The following is a 20,121-nucleotide window of genomic DNA, read 5'->3' as shown; positions in this document are numbered from 1 at the left end:
TGTGTGTGTGTGTGTGTGTGTGTGTGTGTGTGTAGCAATGTAATCAAGTCAAGAGGCAACCGTCCCCAGCTCGCGTAGGTTCAAAAGAGGATCAAGAAAGGACATGTACACAACGAGGAAGGGTTAGTATTGCAATTCAGAAGACCCCTGCAGCTTATATCGAGAGGATCTTATGAAGGGAAGGGAGGGAAGAAAGGGACCACGTGAAGGGAGAGGAAAGGAAGGAAATGATATTGTGAAGGAAGGAAGGTAAGGATGATGGGAATGAAAGGAAGGGAAGGAAGGAATCTTGTAAAGGAGAGAAAGGGAAAGTAGGGAAAGAAAGGATCTAGTGAAGAAAAGGAAGAGGATGAAAGGATCTTGTGAAGGAAAGGAAGGGGAGGAAGAAAATAAAAATGAAAGAACCGGTTAAAGAGAAGGGTTAAGATCCGGAGTATGAGGGCATGAAGAAGAATGAGGAAGAGAAGTCTGAGTGAAGGAAGAAAATGAGAATGAAAGAACCGGTTAAAGAGGAGAGTTAAGATCCTGAGTATGAGGACACGAAAAAGAATGAGGAAGAGAAGTTTGAGTGAAGGATGTGAAGGAGTGAAGGATGTGTATCATTAATATCTCTCCCTTGTCTCCCTGTCTGTCTCCCCCGGCTGTCTGTCTATTCCGTCATCAAAATTCACCACTTTAACTGTCCCCCTGTCATCCCAAGTCCGCTTATTTTGTCTCTCTGTCTGTCTCTGTCTGTTTACCTAATTCCTTTCCACTGCCTGCCTGTGAGTCTGTCTGTCTCTTGCGTGTATCTCCTTCCCTGTTTTTGCTATTTGTATGTCTGCTTGCCAACATGTCCACCCTCCTTGTCTGTCCGTCTACCTGTTTGTCTATCTGTCTATCACTTTCAGCAAACAAATGAAGTCTATTTTTGTACGTATATATACCCAACTTCTATCTCATTCTCTGTCTGCCACCTCTGTCTTTCCTACAAACACATGGAGGCTGCGGGGAGTCAGAACACAGGGTAGGCTGACCACTGACCGCCATACCAGGCTCTATATGGGGCGCCACCTGAGGCAACCTGTGTGCGTCGAGAGAATCGTAAAGCTAGGGTGTTTATGTGTGCTGTTGTCCAAAAGAGCTGTCTTGGTGGGGTCTTGCCTCGTCATGCTGGGGTCTGCTTTGGCTCCACACATTGTAACTTCTCTTTTTTTTTCCTCCTTGTTTTTTTTTTTTTATTCCTCCTTTCTCCTACTCTTCTTTGTAGTCGACATTTTCCTTCTCCTTCTTCTTCTTCTTCTTCTTCTTCTTCTTCTTCTTCTTCTTCTTTTGGCTTTTCCTATTTCTTTCAATTGTTTCTACCCTTCCTTCTCCTTCTCCTTCCCCTCCTTCTCCCCTTCGTCCTTCTCCTCCTTCTTCTCCTGACCTTTCCCATTCCTATCTACCCTGTACCTTCTCTTCTTCCTCCTCTTCTTCCTCTTCCACCTTCTCCTCCTCCTCCTCCTTCGGACCACGATAATATAAATAAAGTTAGGAAAATTTAAACATGAAGGAAATATTTTGAAAGTTGCATTACGCTAAAATACAGAAACTATACAAACTGACTGACAAATTTTGGTTCTATGAAGAGAAGAGTAGTAGTAGTAGTAGTAGTAGTAGTAGTAGTAGCATAATACATAATACAATAGTTTACCTCGTTTAAAATACTTTCCTTCAGTCTCGAGGCTAAACGGCTTAGCATTTCTTATATTTTCGTACCCTGAATGGTGGAATTTTCTCATCCTCTTTGTATTATTGTGGGTAAAATAAAGAAAAGATTCCATTTGATACCTCAAGTTTGTTTTCCTGTGAGTGCAAAGGCGAGATTAAAAAGTTTCCACAGAGTTTTAAGTGCCTCGTCAGCGTCATTGTAACACTGTTTACACCCCACGGGCACGAGAGCCGCTCCCTGGGGACTGATTCTCTCTCTCTCTCTCTCTCTCTCTCTCTCTCTCTCTCTCTCTCTCTCTCTCTCTCTCTCTCTCTCTCTCTCTCTCTCTCTGTGTGTGTGTGTGTGTGTGTGTGTGTGTGTGTGTGTGTGTGTGTGTGTGTGTGTGTGTGTGTATACTATTACTACTACTACTACTAATACTACTACAACTACTACTGCTACAAATATTACTTCTACAACAACAACAACAGCAACTACTACTACTACTACTACTACTACTACTACTACTTCTACTACTACTGTATTCAACTCCTGCCAGACTGAGCCTCGTTAAATGCAAACACTTGCAATAAACGAAGGAAACTCCCCGGAAAAATTAAAATGGAGAGAAATCTTTCCCTTCTTTCACTTTCTCTCCCCCCTCTCTCTCTCTCTCTCTCTCTCTCTCTCTCTCTCTCTCTCTCTCTCTCTCATTTACCTATTGCTCCGTCACCCTCATTTCCACTTTTCATGTACTCATTCATCCACTCTGCCTTCCTTCCACTTTCTCCACCTCTCTCTCTCTCTCTCTCTCTCTCTCTCTCTCTCTCTCTCTCTCTCTCTCTCTCTCTCTCTCTCTCTTATAAATCTTTCTCTTACTTTAGCTTAATTTCTCCTTAAAACCACGGACGCTCTCTCTCTCTCTCTCTCTCTCTCTCTCTCTCTCTCTCTCTCTCTCTCTCTCTCTCTCTCTCTCTCTCTCTCTCTAATGTTTCTCTTTATTCTTCCTTCCTCTTTGTTGTGTGGCTCATATTTCCTTTGTTTCCTTTGTTTTGTTTGTTCCCTTTTGTACTTTCATGCTTGTTCTATTTTCCTTGACTCTCTCTCTCTCTCTCTCTCTCTCTCTCTCTCTCTCTCTCTCTCTCTCTCTCTCTCTCTCTCTCTCTCTCTCTCTCTCTACAATCCCTCTCCCGGTTTAGATTCCATTAAAGAAAATTCCTGGAGGAAAATATAAAGGCCAGAAAAATTACCTCTTTTCTTATAATACTTTCCGAAAATTTTCCTCCTCAGTTTCCTTGATTTTCTTTTTTTTTTTTTTTTTCCCTTACACGCGAGAGCAAGTTCAGGTTTCCGCATTAAATTTCTGGAGGGGGAAATATGAATAGATGTAAATTTCCCCCGACTGGAGGCACGCACAAGTGGGAAGGAAAATTGAGGAGGAGGAGGAAGAGGAGGAGAAGGAGGAGGAGGAGGAGGAGGAGGAGGAGGAGGAGAAGGTGAGGTACAAGGGTAAAAAGCGGATTTTTATTACTGATACGATTGAAAACTGTGATTTGAACTAAGAAAAAGAAGAAAAAGAAAATATTAAAGGAAGAAGATGAAAAAAAGAAAGAATGAAAGAAAAAGAAAGAAAGAAAGAAGGGAGGAAAAAGAAAAGGAGAAAGAAAGAAAAGAAAGGGAGACAAAGAAATAAAGAAAGAAAAGAAAACAAACATAAATAGATAGAAAAAAAGACGAAGAAAACTAAAAACAAGAATCAGAGAGAGAGAGAGAGAGAGAGAGAGAGAGAGAGAGAGAGTGTGTGTGTGTGTGTGTCAGCCCGTGTGTGTCTGCTTCTCTCATCCCAGTTAAAAGTTTTCACCGCGTCTCGACACAACACAAGTGGCTCCCTTTACCCCCAACGAGCCACTCTCTGACTCACGAAGGAGGAAATTAAGAAAAACACGTCACCATAAACTGTAAACTCGAGAAAAACAGTAAGAAATTTAGAGAAAAAGCCGGACAGAAGGAAGGAAGAAAAAGAAGATACTGTGCTTGAAATGAAATTAGAGTTGTGAGGATAAATTAGGTGAAGAGGTTAATAAAATAAGATGAATGCAAGAAAGTTGGCATGAAAGGAAGGAGAAAATTGATGCAGAGATGAAAATTAAGTCATTCGAGAGTAAAAAACAGGTAACACTCTGAATGTAAGAAATAAAAGGCTAAAAATGTACATAGAAGGAAAGCAAGGCAAAGTAAGAGAGAAAATTAATTAGAGGTGAAAACTTATAAGGTAAAGAGGAAAGAAAAAAGTTATTAATTAAAAAAAAAATAAAGTAAACGTATAAGAAAACTGGAGATAAATAAGAAATAAAGCAACAAAGGCTGAGAACAAATATGAAAATGTGAAATGAAAATAAACGTAAAAAAAAGAAAATAGAAAAAAAGTAAAATTAAGTTATAAAAGTCAGTACTATCAGTTAAGAGAATTTACAAGAAAAAATAAGAAAAAGAATCATAAGAAATAAGAAAACTCGCAAGGAAAGGTGTAAAGAAAACCTGTAAGATAAAGATATAAGGAAAATTATCAGAATAATAAGAAGAGTTAAGAAAATACAAGAAAAAAAGAATAAAAAAAAAAAGAGTTTGTAGGAATCTTGAGAAAAGCCGCGAGGTGTAAGGAAAGCTCTAAAGAAAGTTGTATAAGAATTGTAAGAAAAGGAGCCGTGAAATTAGTCTTGTTACAGAGGGAAGGAAAAACACGCAGCTACACTTGACTGAAAAAAAAAAAAACAGTAAGACTTGTAAGAAAACGGGGTAGACAGAGAGACAGAAAGAAAGAAATATTACTTAATGCTCCCATAATGAAAGAGAAAAGGAGTAGGAAGAAGACGATGAGGAGAATGAGAAGAAATGAGAAAGGCAACAATAAAGGGGGAGAGAGAGAGAGAGAGAGAGAGAGAGAGAGAGAGAGAGAGAGAGAGAGAGAGAGAGAGAGAGAGAGAGAGAGAGAGAGAGAGAGAAAATAGAGAATGAAGGAAGATAAAGAGGAGAGCAGCAAGAAGAGGAGGAAGAGGAAGAGGGAGGGATAATAGAGACAAATATGGATAAAGAAGAGAAACAGGAAGGAGAGAGAAAAAAATAAGAAGAGGAATAAGAACAGCGAAAAACCAAAGAGAGGAGAAGGATGAAAAGAATAAGGCGAAGAAAAAAGAACGAAATGGTAAATAAAACGAAAAGAAATGAAAGTAAATGAAAAATCAGAGAAAATTAGAGGAGGAGGAGGAGGAGGAGGAGGAGGAGGAGGAGGAGGAGGAGGAGGAGGAAGAGGAGGAGGAGGAGGAGACGATACAAGATAACCAAAAATTAGCTTCATAACCCCGCCTCACCCCACCACCACCACCACCACCACTACCTCCACCACCACCACTGCCTTGAGTCACTGCAGAGGCATTTCTCACATCCCGCTTACTGGCACGGGTCATACTGAGGTGCCAGGGGGTTACTGTGCATGTGTGTGTGTGTGTGTGTAGCCTTGTAGTTACGATCAGAAGGGAACTCAAGAATCTACTGCTGCGGGAGGGATGAAAACACTGCTGGAGGTAATATTAAGAGACTTTGTATATACGTATGACAATCTTCCCATATTTGTTTAGTGATTCCATGAGGAAGGTGAAGAATGAGGAAGGGGAAGATTCATGAGGATTTGAATGTTCTGCAGTGAGTGTTTGTGGCGGGAATTCATAAGAGGGAGTTGAAAGACAGACAGGTACGAGTAGTGTGCGGTATTTAACACTGAAATTTTAGTGTCGATTTTCAGTGTGTAGCGTAGAGTGAGTAGTGTTGCTAGTATGTTTTTTCTTATATGGAAGATACACTGAGGGAGACAAAAAAAAGGGGGGGGAAAAAAAAAGGCGTGTTAAAATGCAGCTTCAAAAAAGAAACAGAACGAATTTTTGAGAATGCAATGTACAGTGAGTAATATTTCTTGCATGATTTTTCTTATTTACATGTTTGGAAGACATACCAAGAGAGAGAAAAAGAAAAAAAAAACTGTTATTATGCAACTTCCAAAAAAAGAAACGAAATTTTAGTGTGAGACGCACAAAAAAAAAAAAAAAAAAGTAATATTTCTTGCATATCTTTTCTTATATACAAATCAGAAAGACACTTAAAGGAAGAAAGGAACAAGAAACCCTTAATAAAACACCTTCCAAAACAGCAGCATAACCAGAAAGAATGACTCAATTGAAACCTTGATGCCTGCAATACGATACGACACATGTAGTGATTAGCATCTCTAATATCATGCCTAAAGGAACAGACGCACTATAAATAACGAGTGATGGAGAAGGAGCCATAAGGGGACAAGGTTATCACTTAAAGACTCGCATATCAGGAGTGGAAATTTTAAACTTAAGTGGATCGTCATGAAACCCCGAGCATGCTTCAAGTCTCGGATCTGGAGTCAGCAACGCCAGACACTCTTTACAACCCTCAAGTTCTCAATGAGTTTTTGCTGAATTAGGAATGAGAAGATGCTGTGATGTCTCGTCAAGTGGTATGAGTTTATATTTAGTGTTTTTTTTTTTTTTTTTTTTTATGTGTATCCTTGTAGTAGACAAAGGCTCTTGGCGAAGGTCTGTGTGTGTGTGTGTGTGTGAGTGTGTGTGTGTGTGTGTGTGTGTGTGTCTACGTGTGTGTGTTTTGTATACTGATCTGAAGTATGTATTAGTTTCATATAGGACTTGTACTGTGTGGTGTTTTTTTTTTTCTGTTTTTTCGTATTTTTTTTATTTCATTTGTGTCTGTTTATAGTTTGCTGATTTGCATTTTTTCTTTTTCTTTTTTTTAATAATGAGTGTTTTTTTTTGTGTTTATGTTTGTGTGTGTGTGTGTGTGTGTGTGTGTGTGTGTGTGTGTGTGTGTGTGTGTGTGTGTGATGTACGTAAGTGCCACTAGGAAAAAAAAAAAAAAACATACTATTCATGAGTCACACACACACACACACACACACACACACACACACACACACACACACAAACACACACTGCACTCCCACCTCGTACTCCTCACAGGTGGCTTGAGTGAGAGGCAAAGAGAACACATGGCGATACTTAAGCCACTAAGCCACTAAAAGGCCTGAGCAATTATTCATTGTCTCTCTCTCTCTCTCTCTCTCTCTCTCTCTCTCTCTCTCTCTCTCTCTCTCTCTCTCTCTCTCTCTTTCTCTCTCTTGTATGTCTTTTTTTTCATTTGTCTCTCTTTTCTTGCACACTTAATTTCTCTACTAGTTTCACGAATTACCCAAATCTCTCTCTCTCTCTCTCTCTCTCTCTCTCTCTCTCTCTCTCTCTCTCTCTCTCTCTCTCTCTCTTCTCTCTCCTCTCTCTCCTCTCTCTCTCTCTCTCTCTCTCTCTCTCTCTCTCTCTCTCTCATAAACAAACACTCACACTGCATGTCCTCCTTCTTACGCCTGGCATGAGGAGAATACTTGGAAATGTTAAAAAGTTATCGTAATTATGACTCGAGAGGAACCAGAGTGACGAGGCAAAGAACCAGAGAGAGAGAGAGAGGGAGAGAAAGGGAGAGAGAGTCATTCCCCATCTCTCCCTCCCCTCCCATCCCCCATAAACTGCCCTCGTGAACCATCTAAGGCAGAGCTGATAATTATGAAAACACAATGGTCAGGGTCAAAGGTCACACGGGAATGGATACATGAGCAAAGTGACCTAATCTTCCTATCGCCATCCTCAGTAAAGAAAATGGGTGTTTTTTTTTTTTTATTTATTATTTATTTTTATTTTTATTTTTTTTATGCTAGAGGGACGCTGGCCTAGGGAAACATGAAGGAGAGAAAATACACACACACACACACACACACACACACTCTCTCTCTCTCTCTCTCTCTCTCTCTCTCTCTCTCCTCTCCTCTCTCACTCTCTCTCTCTCTCTCTCTCTCTCTCTCTCTCTCTCATCACTTCAGTGGGAAAAATCTAGTCCTTTTCTCAGTATCCTGTTTTTTTTCTTTTTTTTCTTCTTTTTTCCTTATGATTTACCCAGTTCATGTTGCCCTGTTCCCTCTCTCTCTCTCTCTCTCTCTCTCTCTCTCTCTCTCTCTCTCTCTCTCTCTCTCTCTCTCCCTCTCTCTCTCTCTCTTTCTTTCTCTTACTCTCTCCTCTCTTATCTTTTGATCTGCGCTCCTCGTCTTTCTCTTATCTTACTCTAATTTTGCCCGTCACCACAACAGAGAGAGAGAGAGAGAGAGAGAGAGAGAGAGAGAGAGAGAGAGAGAGAGAGAGAGAGAGAGAGAGTTGCACTACACCAATATTCTGATATGTAACTCTAATAATGTAAATTTTTTTAAAGAACATTTACCACTTGAAGGAGAGGAAGCGAAGCGGATAAGAAAGCTAGTTTTAAGAAGCAATTATTCAGAGAGCGAGACCTAGAGAGAGAGAGAGAGAGAGAAGGAGAGAGAGAGAGAGGAGCAAGGGTTAAGTTATAATTACCAGTGGAAATATAAAGCTGGTCCTACTTAAGCTAATACAGAGTGTTCCCATTACTGGCTATCTTAAATCGGGAAGGGAAATTTACGATCACAAAGGAGAGGGAGTTGCTGGGACACACGAGGGCACGGAAGGATAAATGAAACTACAAGCCGGGTGAATAATTACTACACTCGAGGAAGCTGCGTCTTTGCATCTAGGAAGTGAAGGACTGCTTGGTTTGTATTTGCATAGGTAATTACATGCCTTGCTTTCATATGAGTCTACCTTGTCCTTTTATTCATCCACTAAACCTGACCTCTATCTCCCGTCCTTGTCTCTGTTCCCGCTCTTTCGCCCACTTGACACGGGAGAATAAACCAATGCTACCATATGTTATTGCGTCTAAACCATTAACTTGCTTTCATACCTTGTCTTATTTTCCCATCAAGTTTTGACCTTTATCTCCCGTCCTTGCCTCTGTTCCACTCTTTCGCCCACTTGACACGGGAGATTAGACTAGTGCTAGTTGACATTATGCGTCTTGTTTTCATATTTCTCCTTTTGCTATTTCCCCACGTAATCTTGTTCTCTAACTCCAGTCCTTGCTGCTATTCCCACGCCCTCGCCCACTTAACACAGGTAAACATGCCATTGCTACCTGACAGGCTCCTAATATCATTATTCGCCAGGGAAATGAAGGTAAGGAGAAGGTAGGCGCCAAGTGTCTTTCTATTTTTCAGTCCAAACCTGACCTCTACCTCCTGTCCTTGTCTTTGTTCCCACGCCCTCGCCCACTTGACACAGGAGAGAATACCTATGCTACCTGACGGGCACCTCATATCATTATTCTCGAGGGAAATGAAGTCAAGGAGAAGATAAGCGCCAATTTTGACTCCTCCGGTGCATCGCAAGGAACATTAAACACGAGGACACTCAAACTCTCTAGCCGAAGCTCGCCAAACGCGCCTCCCACTCCAAGACGCGACTGTGGGTGTGGAAATTAATATCCCCACAAAAGGTACAACACGTCGGCCTGTCTCATTGTCTAAAGGAGCAGCAGTAGGAGGAGTAGGAGGAGGAGGAGGAGGAGGAGGAGGAAATGGAGGCTTTAGATCATGTCCTAGATTGCATCCAAGCCTCGCTAATGTCTAGAGAAGGCTGATTTTTTAGCAGTTCATTTTCACTTTGACGTGTTTGGGAGCTTGCATTAAATAGACGAGCTGAGGAGGAATTGTTTGATGGGAGATAATAGATTAGTTTCTCTGGTTTCATTTAAAGCTTGCTAATGTGTGAAGACTGGTGGTTTTTAATGCTTTGGTTTCGTTTTTGAGTGGTGTAAAATTTTGTTGTAATAAGACAGCTGGAGAAGATATTTACTACTCTGGTTTCATTTAATGTTTACTACTGTGTGAAGAAAGGAGGTTTTTAATAGTTTGTTTTCAGTTTTGTGTGTATGAAATCTTGCATTAAATAGACAAAAGTAAAGAATTTTTCATAGTAAAATTAAATACATTATCTTTTTTTTCTTGATTTCACTCTCTCATAGCCAAAGAAGTGAGGTTTTTAACAGACACTATTTTCAATTTTGCGCGTATGAAATCTTGCATCAATAAACACAAAGAAGAAAGTTTGATAGTAAAATCAAACACATCACTCATTTCATTGACTCTCTAGTGGCTGAAGAAATTATATTTTTAACACTTCACTTTCAATTTTGCGCGTTTGAAATCTTCCATCAATAAACACGAAGAAGAAAAATCACTGATAGTAAAATTAAACACATCACTCATTTCATTGTGTCTCTAATGGTTTAGGAAGGGAGATTCTCAACACTTCACTCTCAATATTGCGTGTATGAGATCCCACATTAAACAGACGAGGTGGAGTAAGAGGATAGATTTATGAGAAGAATTAAGAAGATCACGTCTCTGATTTCACTGGAGTCTCTCTATCGTCTGACAGATGGAAACTTTCAACGCTTCATTTATAATTTTCAGTGTGTGAGCTCTTCCATTTATGGACGAGCTGAGGGAGGGGAAGTTTGATTGTATAATTAATTAGATTACCTTATCTTATTTGATTTAAGCCTTCCTAATGATTGGTGAAGTGTGATTTGAAACACATCGCTTTTAATTTCACGAGTATATGTTGCATTAATGGAATTGAAGAAAGGGGATAATTTTAGGAAAAGAATTGTTTTGCATTGCTTCTATCATTTCATTTAAGCCACATTGATGCCTGAAGAAAGAAAATTTGCAACACTTCACTTTTAATCACGCATGTACAAGATCTTGAATTAATGAACGAATTGAAGAAAGAGGATAATTTTACGGAAGGAATTATTTACGTTACTTTTCTGATTCAATTTAAGCCTCGCTAATGCCTGACGAAGGAAAATTTGTAACACTTCACTCTCAGTTTAATGTGTACAAGTTGTATTGGTAGTTGGAGAAAGAAGATAAAGGGAAAAAATTATTTACATTACTCTTCTGATTCAGTCTAAACCTCGCTAATGCCTGACGAAGGAAAATTTGTAACACTTCATTCTCAATTTTATGTGTAAAAGTTGCATTAATAGAGTTGAAAGACACTATACTTGAGAAACATTAATTAGATTACCTCTCGTTTCATTCATTTGTTTGCTTTTGTCAATAGTATCTTTCAAATTCATATTCTAAACTTACACCTGACAAGTTTCTTAAGACCGAGAGGACACAACAGCAGGTAAAAAGATGAATAAACGCACTGAAGACATTAGATCATAAAATTACACAACACGTACTAAAACTAACTCTTTCCCAACACGTTTCCCAGAGTCAGGCCACAAAACAGACTACAAGGATCACAGCATCAAAAGAACTAACAGACACTGAAGACATTAGATTGCAAAATCATACCACACTCGTACTAAAACCACCTCTTTTCCAACACGTTTACCTCAGTCAGTCCCAAAACAAACTCCCAAGACAGGCTGGAGACAAGAGCGAGGTGGGCGTTGTCTCATCTTTTAAAACCACGAGCCATCAGGAGCCAGACCAGCAAGACCCAGCCAGGATCTCCTCGCCCACCTTCAGGAGAGACCAAGTTCGTCGATTTCTAAAGCGGTCTGGCGTACCTCAAGGCATTCATGAGTTTTGTGGTCCTTCTTTGTTTTCTTTATCATTTGTGACGACTGCTTCTTATGTTGTTTCTAAGCTTTATTCTTCTTTTCATTGTCTTCTTTCTTTTTTTTTGTTTCCTATCCTCATCGTCTTCCTTTTCTTTTCTCTTTCTTATTATCATCGTCTTCCTTTCTTCATTTTGATAGTTTTTTTTTTTGCTAATTATTTCTACTGGTCTCTCTCTCTCTCTCTCTCTCTCTCTCTCTCTCTCTCTCTCTCTCTCTCTCTCTCTCTCTCTCTCTCTCTCTCTCTCTCTCTCTCTCTCTCTCTCTCTCTCTCTCTCTCTCTCTCTCTCTCTCTCCTTTTAGTTTCTAAGAGTTATATTTCTCGTCCTTTCTCAGCCTCCTCCTCCTCCTCCTGCTCCTCCTCCCCCTTCTCCTCTTCATCTTCATCTTCCTCTTTTTCCCCCAATTTTGTAGCATTACATTTAATTACGTCTACTTCCTCTCCCTTCTTCTCTTCCTCCTCCTCCTCTTCCTTCTCCTCCTTTAAATCACAACTATTTTTACTACTTCCTCGTCCTTGTCTTACATCTCCTCCCAGGATACCAAACCAGCTATTCCCACCAACACAAACACTCACACACTCGTAAAATCAATTGTTTACACTCCAGCACACGTACATACAAGCACGGACATAAGTAGGTGTATCTCAGGGCAGAAATTTACTCTCCAAACAAACCCCCACTCAAAAAAAAATAAAAAATAAAAAATAGGCAGTGAAAATAAAGAGAGGAAAGGTGCATTTTAGAAGTTCGTTTTCCCGTTTTGTGAAGTCAAAGTGGGTTATTTTTTTTTCTTTTTATTTCTTTTTTTTTGAGGTTTTATATTGTCTTGAACACTTTACTGATGAATAATTGTTAGTTGATTGCTTTTCTTCTTCATTTAATCTTCTTTTACTTCTCTTTTTTTTTTCTCTCTTTTTCTTGGTAGCGCTGCATGGTGTGTGAGTTGAATTTAGCTGCCTGCCTTTCTCTCCGTCTGTTTGTTTGTCTTACGAGGAACCTGACGAAATCTCAAAACAAAGAGATACAGATACACAAACACAGACAACACTTCACAACTTTACCATTGCTTTCATTGCCTCTATCACCAACAAAACCAAGAAAAAGAACCAAACAACAAATATTTCCCTTACTTACGAGGAACCAGACGTAACCTCACAGAACACCAACAGACACAGAGATAGAGAGCACTTCACAACTTTACATTGCTTTCATTGCCTTTATCACCGACAAAAGCAAGAAAAAGAACCAAACAACAAATATTTCCAATGACAACTTACGAGGAACCAAACGAAAGCTCGCAGCACAGACAAACAGAGACACAGAGAGAGATAGAGAAAAATTTACAACTTTACCCTCGAGATCTGTGCCTTCATTGCGTCCATCACTTGAGGGCACAGGCTTGTCAGGCTGCTGGGGCGCCCTTGTGCTGGTCTTAAGGCCCTAGAAGGTATCGGAAAAGGGACCCGCCACGCCCACGCCCACATCACCCTCCTCTGTTCCAAGGCTCCCCACTCCTAGGCCGCCCACGCCCCTGCCTCTTCCTCCCCCTGCCAGCTTTTGGGGTCCTGTCTCTCTTCCACCCCAGTGACTCTGCCGCCTCCCATTCCCCACTTGTCGTAACTGAGCATGGTTTTAAGTCTCTCTCTCTCTCTCTCTCTCTCTCTCTCTCTCTCTCTCTCTCTCTCTCTCTCTCTCTCTCTCTCTCTCTCTGTCGTGACTTTTTTCCTCCTCCTTCTCTTCCTTCCTCCACTTGTGTTCCACCCACGCCTCTGTCGTCTCTATTTGCCATTACAAGCCGACACTCACTAATCCCCTCATCCTTCTCCTCCTCCTCCTCCTCCTCCTCCTCCTCCTCCTCCTCCTCCTCCTCCTCCTCCTCCTCCTCCTTCTCCTTGACTCAGTGAAACACAATTCAGTCAAGCAGAACGCTAGAGCACCACCACTAATTCTTGTCTAGACTTTCATCCTCCTCCTGCTTCTCCTTCTCCTCCTCCTCCTCGTCCTACACACACACACAAACACACACACACACAGCATCAGTCAAACAAGATACATTTTCTCCCTCTCTTTTAATCTCCAGAGTATAAAGACATAAATATTTTTGTCCCACAGCCTTCTTTGGGCAGGTCACACGCAGGCAGGCCAAGTTTATGGACACTTAAATATATCTGTCCCGTAAAAATAATTGTTCTTTTACCCTCGTGTCAGTCTGACTGAGAGAGAGAGAGAGAGAGAGAGAGAGAGAGAGAGAGAGAGAGAGAGAGAGAGAGAGAGAGAGAGAGAGAGAGAGAGAGGACGACAAAAAAAAAAAAAAACATTTCGTAACTCATGAAAAACTCGTAGTGACGATTTAGGAAAAGTTACTGAAGAATATATTGCATTCTTTCGAGGACAGGGGAGAGAAAAAAAAAAAAGAAAAAAAAACGATAGAAAGTCCTGCCCGCCTGTCTGAGTGCGTATATGTGAGATTTATTTCATATTATTCTTGCTGCTATATTTGGAAGTCCCCGACAGGAATATCTTGGCTGTGGAAATAAAGATCCCACGAGATGACAAGGACTGGAAGAGAAGGATGTGAGTAATTAGACATGGTGGTGGAATGTATGATGATGATAAGAGGCATGAGGGAATGAAGGAAGATGAGGAGAAGGAATAGAAGAAGAAGCTGAAAGATGAATGTATATAATGATAAGAGGAATGAAGTAAAGGAAGAAGAGGAGGATTAAGAGGCGAAAGAGGGATGTATATGACGATAAGAGGAATGAGGTAAAGGAGAAAGAGAAAGAAGAATAGAAGAAAGCGAAAGAGGAGATTTGATAATGATAAGAGGAACGAGGGAAGGAAGAGCAGGATAAGAAAGAAAGTAAAAAGAAAAGATGAAAGAGAAGAACAAGAGAAAAAATATGGAGATTTGAAATTGTGTAAACAGAAGAATATGAGAAGAAAAGAATGAATGAAATCACGAAGACAAAGAAAACACAGAAAAAATTTAGAAAGTCATAAAATAATAAACAAGACAAGAGAAAACAAAAGAGTAAAAAGATGAACACTAAAGAGAGAAACGAATGACAACAAAAAAAACAAAATAATAATAGCCTGAAACAAAAAACAAAGAATAAAAAATTAAAGTAACAGAAAACGAGAAAAAAGATGAAAAAAAGACATTCTGAAAAAAACAAACAAAAGAAAAAAAAAAAAAAAAAGATGAACACTAATAAAAAAGAAAACAAAAAATAATAATAACCAAAGAACAAAACAAGAATACACAACAAAAGTACCGAAAAAAAACAAAGAAGCGAAAGAAAAGAAAAAATACATAAAAAAAAAGAAAAAAAAAACACTTAGAGCGAAGCAGCTTAGGGCAAGACAACAAACAGGATCAAACCAAAATAAGGTTTCCAACATTCCCCTGTACAGGTAACAATCGACACACCTGCTCTCCAATTAACCTGAGAGAGCCACTCCTCACCTGAGCCTCACACCTGCACCTCTCAACCTCCTTAAGGGCGCGACGCTTCCCCCAAGTTCAGTTTTCAAGGTCGTGGATGAAAGTTTTGCGGTGAAATGTGTGTTTAAAGGTGTTTGCCTTGATGTTTTAGTGTTCTGTGCCTCGTTTTGGTGGTTTTTGATGCGTGGTGTTTGTTTTTTGTTGGTGTTTTCGTGCCTGTCGCTTTTATTGTGCTATTAAGTTTCTGTGTAGCTAAAATTCTGTATCATCAAATTTCTGTATCACCAAATTTCTGTATCACCAGATTTCTGCATCACCAGAATTCTACATCACCAAACTTCTGTATCACCATTTTTCTTTATCAACAAATTTCTGTATCATCAAATTTCTGTATCACCAAATTTCTGTATCACCAGATTTCTGCATCACCAGAATTCTACATCACCAAACTTCTGTATCACCATTTTTCTTTATCAACAAATTTCTGTATCACCAGATTTCTGCATCACCAAAATTCTGTATCACCAGATTTCTTTATCATCAAATTTCTGTATCACCAAAATTCTGTATCACCAGATCTCTGTGTGACCAGATTTCTGCATCACCAAAATTCTTTATCACTAGATTTCTGTATCACTAGATTTTTATATCATCAAATTTCTGTGCCACCAAAATTTTGACGATAATCATGTGTGTGTGTGTGTGTGTGTGTGTGTGTGTGTGTGTGTGTGTGTGTGTGCAAAACCCTCACTTTCCATTTCACTGACGTATGCTTCTTTATTTATTTTCTTCGTCGCTTTGTTGACGAGCGTGTAACGAAAATAAATGAAAAAGAAGAGAAAATTTTACCTTCATATACGTGTGACCTTCACCTCATCAACTCCCTTCAGACGCCTCCTTCTCCTCCTCCTCTTCTTCCCCCCTTCTCCTCCTCATCCTCTTAATCCTAAGTCAGATTTTGTCTCCCTTGTCGCACTTCTGACAGGTTACCTCCTCCTCCTTCTCCTCCTCCTCCTCTCCCCGCTCACCTGCCCGCAACACGCCAGGTGGGTGGCTGATTGGCAAGATGCATTATTCAATCAGCTAATTTTGCTTCTTCCCCACATAAGCTTCTGACATCTTTACCAACATCATTCTTATTTACTTCTTTTTCCTTCTCCTGCTATTCATGATTCTTATTCTTCTTCCAGTGTTCTTCCAGTTTTCCTCCAGTCTCGTTCCAGCCCCTCCTCCTCCTCCTTCTCCTTCTTCTTCTTCTTCTTTTTCTCTCCTCCTTCTCTCCTTCTCTTCCTCCTGGTTCTTTTAAAAATACAAGTAATATTTTTATTCTTCTGCTTCGACTTGTACTTTTTTTTTATTAATATTATAATGCTAATGTTTCTGATGGTGTTTTCTTTACTCTGACTGCCTCTCCTCCTCCTCCTCCTCCTCCTCCTCCTCCTCCTCTTCCTCCTCCTCCTCTTCTCCCTCCTCCTTCTATTCATCTTCGTTCTCTTAAAAAAAATATTAATAGTTTTATTCTTCGTTCTTCTTTTTTCATCAATATCATAATGCTAATGCTTCTGATGGTGTTTTCCTTAGTCTGACTGCCTTTTCTCCTGCTCCTCCTCCTCCTCCTCCTCCTCCTCCTGCATTTTTTCCTCCTGCAGGCAGTCTCAGTCAGTGAAGGATCCTGAAGGAAGGTAATACATTTATAAAACAATTCTGAATGAACCCAGAACGCCTCAAGCTTAGAAGACCAAGAGAGAATATTTTCCTTTACAATCTTTTCCTCGCTCTTCACTTTACGCTGGCTGAACTTCATAAATATTGTTCTCTTTATCCCAAGCTACTGGTCACTGGTGTTGTGTTGTTGCGGTGATGTTATTGAAGGTTGGAAGGTAAGTGTTCATGCTTTACTGATTTGTGTTAACTTTCTATTTCAGTGTTTTTGCTTCTTATACTTTTGATGATTTGAAATTTTGTAGCTTTGGGTCTTGGTTGTGTGATTCTCTTGATGTTTTTGTTTCTTTTGCTTTTTTTTTTCTTTTATGGTCAGGTTTTTCTTTTTTCCTACTTTCCTTTTTTTCGTTTTCTTTCTTTTTCTAGTGATAGTTTTGTAGCTGTCTTGGTTTTTTGTTCTTTCCTTTTCATTTATCTTCTTTTTCTTCTTCCATTCTTCTTTCTCCTCTCTCTCACTTTATTTCTTCCTTCCTTCTTTATGACCTTCCCTTTATCCCTCCACTCCTTCCTCCCTTCCTCCACAATCTCTCTCTCCTTTCCTTTTGTCTTACCCACCTTTCTCTCTTCCTCACTTCCTCCTTCCTACCCTTCCTCTTCTTCCTCCTTCCTTCCTACCCTTTCTCCACTCCCCCTTCCTTGCCATCAGCCCACGTCGGAGGCAAAATGTCTTTCTTTCTTCCATCCTCCCTCCCTCCTCCTCCTCCTCCTCCTCCTCCTCCTCCCAGTGGAGAGAAGAGGCAGGGCAGACAACGTGAAGGAGGATGAGTGTTTGTGCGCATCCCTTGTTTGTTTTGTTCCTTTACTTGTGTGTCATTGTGTGTTGCCAAGTAATGTGCTTGTTTTTGTGGCGTCTGTGTGTGTGTGTGTGTGTGTGTGTGTGTGTGTGTGTGTGTGTGTGTGTGTGTGTGTGGGAGAGAGAGAGAGAGAGAGAGAGAGAGAGAGAGAGAGAGAGAGAGAGAGAGAGAGAGAGAGAGAAGTAGAAGGAGGGAGGAAGGGAGGGAGAAAGACGCTCACACACACACACACACACACACACACACACACACAGAGAGAGAGAGAGAGAGAATCATACAGATACAGACACAAAACAAACAAAACAAACACAAAGGACATTCAAACATTCAGACAAAGGAAAGAAAACGAAAGAAAAGAAATTAAATCCATCAGATCAAAAGAAACAGAGAATCAACAATGTATGGACTGGAGTGACGTCATGTGTTAGGAACCTTCGGGCGCCTACGGTCAAGTTACAGGTTACAGGCCAATGAACTGACCACCACCATCACCACCACCACCACCACCACCACCAGCCAACACAGCCAATTACTCCTGACAATATAAGCAATAAAGTGATTAGCATTTGTTATTTCTTGTGATAGAAGTGATAGATGATGTGAGCGTATGAAGTAGTAGTAGTAGTAGTGGTGGTGGTGGTAATAGTAGCGATGTTATCTACCACTATCACTACTACTACTATAACTACCACCATCACCAGTACTTTTATCAACATTTCACTCGTCACCTCATCTCCTCTTTCTCCTCCTTCTTCTCCTTCTTTTCCTTCTTCTTCTCCTCCTCTTCTTTAGTCATCACCTATCTTATCCTTTTCCTCTTCGATGACTACTACTACTACTACTACTACTACTACTATTACAAGCATGAGAGCAAAAAGTACCCTTGAATTCTCACCACCACCAGAACCACTACCACCACCACTACTGCTACTACTACTACTACTACTACTACTACTACCTCCACCATCACATCACGCCCCCAAAACAATACACCCTCAGTTAAACCGCCCACACACAAAGCCCGCCCGAGTCCACTGCCTTGTTTTGTTTGGTAATAGGCGTGTGGGCGGTGCTGTGAGAGAGAGCGAGAGGGTGAGTGGGTGGATGGGTGGATGGAGGGGTGGTGACTGCATCCCTCCACCCTTCTTTTTATCCAATTGACACGTGCGTGGCTGGCAGATAAGAGCAATGATCTGGAGGTGGAGGCGGAGGACACAACAAAATAGGTCTGATTTCTGCCACTTTGCGCTTAACGATGCTCGATTGTCTTGCCTCTTGTTTGTTGGACTGACGCGGGAGGAATGTTCTCTACTACTACTACTACTACTACTACTATCACTATTACTACCGCTACTGCTGCTACTACTACTACTACTACCGTTACTTGTTCGTATACGAGTGTTTTGATTAATTTGTTCGTTAATTTTGGTGATTTTCTTGATTTTTCTTGTTTTTTTTTTTTTTTTGTTCTTCGTCTTCGTTTTATTCTTATTTTTTCTTTTGTTTTTCATGTTCTTTTTATCTTTTTGTTTCGTTTTCTTTTCCTTTTTTATTTTTTATTTTCCTTTTTCTTTTTTTTCTTATCCTCGTTCAAGATAATCCCAACCACACTCTCAGAAACACAAGAATAACAAGCACAAAATAAAAATAAAAGTATATTAATTGTAACCGAAGGAAGAACAAGAAAGAAAAAAAAGCGAGCAAAAAAAAAATAAATAAATAATAAGTTTGCTCAATATTTTCTTAACAACAAAAATCTGAAGCAGGAAAATAATTAAAGAAAAACACATGTTAAAAAAAAGTTAAAGTGGCGACCGAAGGAACAAGAACAGGAAGAACAAGAAGACGATGAGAGTAAAATATTAAGATTGTTCAATGGACTGAGCCACGAAATAACAAACAACAACAGATGGAAAGAACGCAAGGAAAAAGTTATGCTGATGACCAAGAGAACATTACCATCGTGAAAAGTTTGCTAATACACACTTGAATGAGTATGCGTGTGTGTGTGTGTGTGTGTGTGTGTGTGTGTGTGTGTGTTTACAGGTAAGTCATGTCACTCATTATATTTACCTGCGCACCTTTCTCCTTCTATATTTATACATTTATTGTTTGTCTGTCTATCTATTTATTTATCTATCTGTCTATCTATCTATTTGTCAATCTGTCTTTCTATCTATCTATCTATCTATCTATCTGTCTATCTATCTATCTATCTATCTATCTATCTATCTATATGTCTGTCTATCTATCTATCTGTCTATCTATCTATCTATCTACTGTTCCTCATTCCTTCTCCCCACCCTCTCTTCTACTATTTCTCATTCTCTCTCAAATAACTAAAAAATAAATAAAGTAAACTAAAATAAACAATACACAAAAAAATAAAAACGAGGCGAAAATTGCAACTTTACCAGTCATGCTCACACAAACACACACACTTACACACACACACACACCTACTCCTCCTCCTGATCGACCTTTCTTTTCTCCCTTTTTTTTTTCTTTTTTTCACGTGCTCTTGTTTTATTTGTGCTGCCCTTCGACCTTTGACAAAGATCAACAGCGGGACTCGGAGGTGAAAGCCATCAGTGAGCGGCGGGCGACCGTGCAGTGAGTGGGCAAGTTGTGGTGGTGGTGGTGGTGGTGGTGGAAACAAGAATAACAAAGGGAGCAAAATAAATAAGGAAAGAAAGAAATTAATAAAAAAATATTCAGTAGGTAGCACTAGTAGTAGTAGTAGTAGTAGCAGTAGTGGTAGTAGTAGTAGTAGTAGTAGTAGTAGTAGTAGTAGTAGTAGTAGTTGTTGTAGTAGTAGTAGAAAGAGGAGGAGGAGGAGAAGGAGAA

Source organism: Scylla paramamosain, chromosome 32 (assembly GCF_035594125.1).
Source record: "Scylla paramamosain isolate STU-SP2022 chromosome 32, ASM3559412v1, whole genome shotgun sequence".
In the NCBI taxonomy this organism is placed as follows: domain Eukaryota; kingdom Metazoa; phylum Arthropoda; class Malacostraca; order Decapoda; family Portunidae; genus Scylla; species Scylla paramamosain.
The sequence above is the reverse complement of the archived record's forward strand: the minus strand, read 5'-3'. Positions refer to the sequence as shown.